This window comes from Poromitra crassiceps (assembly GCF_964638095.1).
Source record: "Poromitra crassiceps genome assembly, chromosome: 21".
NCBI classification, from domain to species: domain Eukaryota; kingdom Metazoa; phylum Chordata; class Actinopteri; order Beryciformes; family Melamphaidae; genus Poromitra; species Poromitra crassiceps.
Genome location: NC_139638.1, coordinates 10,622,282 through 10,625,478, shown reverse-complemented (window position 1 = coordinate 10,625,478; position 3,197 = coordinate 10,622,282).

Below are 3,197 nucleotides of genomic sequence, written 5' to 3'. Positions count from 1 at the left end.
TGACTAACTAACACCACCTGCCTAAACACACACCAGCTGGGCTGCTGCTGCTGTCGAAGAAATCTCTCTCTCTCTCTCTCTCTCTCTACTCTCTCTCTCTCTGTCTCTCTACTCTCTCTCTCTCTCTCTCTCTCTCTCTCCCTCTCTCTCTCTACTCTCTCTCTCCCTCTCTCTCTCTCTCTCTCTCTCTCTCTACTCTCTCTCTCTCTCTCTCTCTACTCTCGCTCTCTCTCTCTCTCTCTCTCTCTCTCTCTCTACTCTCTCTCTCTCTCTCTCCCTCTCTCTCTCCACTCCGCCCCTCTCTCTACACACACACACACACACACACACACACACACACAGCTGGAGGATCCTGTAGTACTGCACGTCTGCACTGCACCCTGCGCCCCTGGTGCTGCTGTGGGCAGACAGAGAGAGAGAGAGAGAGGGAGCAGGGCGCCATCTGTCGGCGGCCTCTGGAAGGACGAGGAAACGGCATCATGGCCCCAGGAGGTCTCAAACATTTCAGGTATGCATTTGCGTCATCATCATCATCATCATCATCATCATCGTCATAATGTTCTGTGGCCAGTCAGTATAAAGTCAGTAAACTGCCATGGTTGCTGGTCTTACCCATGCAGAATGGCCTTGTGTTTAGACAGCTAGCTACTTTTAAGTTTAATGTTATAGTACCACTTAGTATAAGCTACTAGATTGCCTACTACACATTTGAAAAAGTGAGAGGACACATGTTGGTAGTTGCAATAGTTAACCACATACATCTATGCCTCAAAATGACAAAAAAAATCACTATCATTGGTTCATCAAGGGTTATCCATTTTTGAATGTCGAACCACTGCCAGGCTACTGCAAATACTTGTTTAATTACATGTAGGCTAGAGAAACTATATTTCCAAACAGTTGTTAAAATAGCTCTGTTACGCAGCGTACAGAGAGAGTTGTATTTCAGTACACAGGCTGTTATTGCAACATGTGAGACACTTGACTCACATGTCAGTAGCAACTCTGTTTGGACCACCCACCTAGGCCTACTACATGCTCCACATAGCATGCACACACACACACACACACACACACACACACACACGCACGCACGCACACGCACACGCACACACGCACGCACGCACGCACACACACACACACACACACACACACACACACACACACACACACACACACACAGTTAACCTTTGACAGAAGCTGCACTACATCAGGCAACATGGCCTAATAGGTGTGACTGTGCAAATACAAGACTCTGCAGTTCTGAGAAAGACATGCTGTTTATTTATGACTTAAAGGAACACTCCGCCCATTTTCAACGAGCTTTGTATCATTAGAACATCAGTAGTATATCAGAAAACTGTAAACGGTTTTGAAGTCTGTCATTTAATTTGACAGTTATTGAGTGTTAAAGTGTGGACCAGTGACATCACTGGTCCACACTAACTCAAGTGAATAACTCATTAACTCAAATCAACTCTCAATAACTGTCAAACTATTCATCATTCATCTAGTTTGACAGTTATTGAGAGTTGATTTGAGTTAATGAGTTATTAATTTGAGTTAGTGTGGACCAGTGATGTCACTGGTCCACACTTTAACACTCAATAACTGTAAAATTAAATGACAGACTTCAAAACAGTTTACAGTTTTCTGACATACTACTGATGTTCTAATGATACAAAGCTGGTTGAAAATGGGCAGAGTGTTCCTTTAAGCAAATGCATTCCATTGTAACTCCAACATTAATATGTCTCCTCCCTGTAATCACCCTGTGGTTGATTTGCCATTGATTCTTTGGGGCTGGTGCACCTGCTTCATTCAGTGCTGCGTGATTACCCCTAGGAGGCCTAGGCCTCTGCCTAGAACCAGTCTCCTCATCCCTAGACTCAGGCCAGTGGTTGTTTTATACTTGCTAAATCTCAAACCTTTACATCACTATCACACTATATCAACTGAAATCAAAGCACAAGTTCAGAGTTGGGGACTTGGACTTATGACTGGGACTCGAGTAGGCTACATGTACTTGAGACTCGTCAAAGACTTGGGACTTGACTCGGACTCAAGCTTTGAGACTTGTGAACAATCTTTCTTTCTTTTGCACATTAACATGAAGGAAATGTCCTACGAGCTGAATGTCATGCAGTTGTAGGCCTACTCTGTTATTGAAAAATAGGTGAGTTATTATTGCATGCCTAACTAACTAAATGGTTTGGTGCTCTCTTCCTTTTGTTTGACATGGGCTCCTCTCTGAAGTTCCCTACAGCTGCGCAACAATCTCTGACACTGGAGACAGCTGTCACCAAAAGACTCATTCTGAAGGAATGGAAGTCCTCCTCTTCACCTTCTTTTCACGTGTGGCTGATGGACATGATGCCTGTTATAGGCATCACGTTATGGAGAGACTCAGGTCCCTGAGAACCAACTCAAGAGGTTCTCAACTGTCTGGGACCCGTTTTTGGCCGACTTTGACGAGGTTAACAATGACAAGTGACTGAGGTTGGGGGTGACGGGTGGCTCGCCGGCTGGTGTCTCGTAGGCCCCTCGTGTGTGGATATAGTCTCTTGCAAGGAGTCAAGGACATAGCACCTTATGCACCTTATGCTGCTGATATAAGCACCATGTTGTAATGTTGAATGTCCATGATGTATGTTCTTGTTTTTCTCTTTCTTTTTCTTTCATCCTTTTCCTGTGTCTGAGCTTGTTTGTCTTGTTCGCATACTGAAAAAAAATCGGAATTCTGTGTGATCATGTGTATGCGTGCCATAGATGCATGTGTGTGTGTTTGTGTGTGTGTGTGTGTGTGTGTGTGTGTGTGCGCGTGTGTGTGTGTGTGTGTGTGTGTGTGTGTGAGGCATGAGGAACTACAAACAACCTGTGGAATTTGGCACACACACAAATGAAAAAAACATCACCTCACCTCATAACTGGGGGTGTAGGCATGAGGAAAGAACATCTAACTTCATGAAGAAGAAATGAATGTTTGTTTGTTTGTTTGTTTGTAAGCCAGTTGTAATAATTAGTTAAAGTAACATTAATGACATATAAAGGGGGACTTACAACCCAGATTTCCTGCAAAATGGCATGCTGCTTGATTAAAAAAAAGAAAGGCAGCAGATTCCACCCACTAGTTTGTTCCAATGCCAGTTGACTGCAGGTGTGTAGGTACCAGATCCTCCCCCAGCCTATCAGAGACT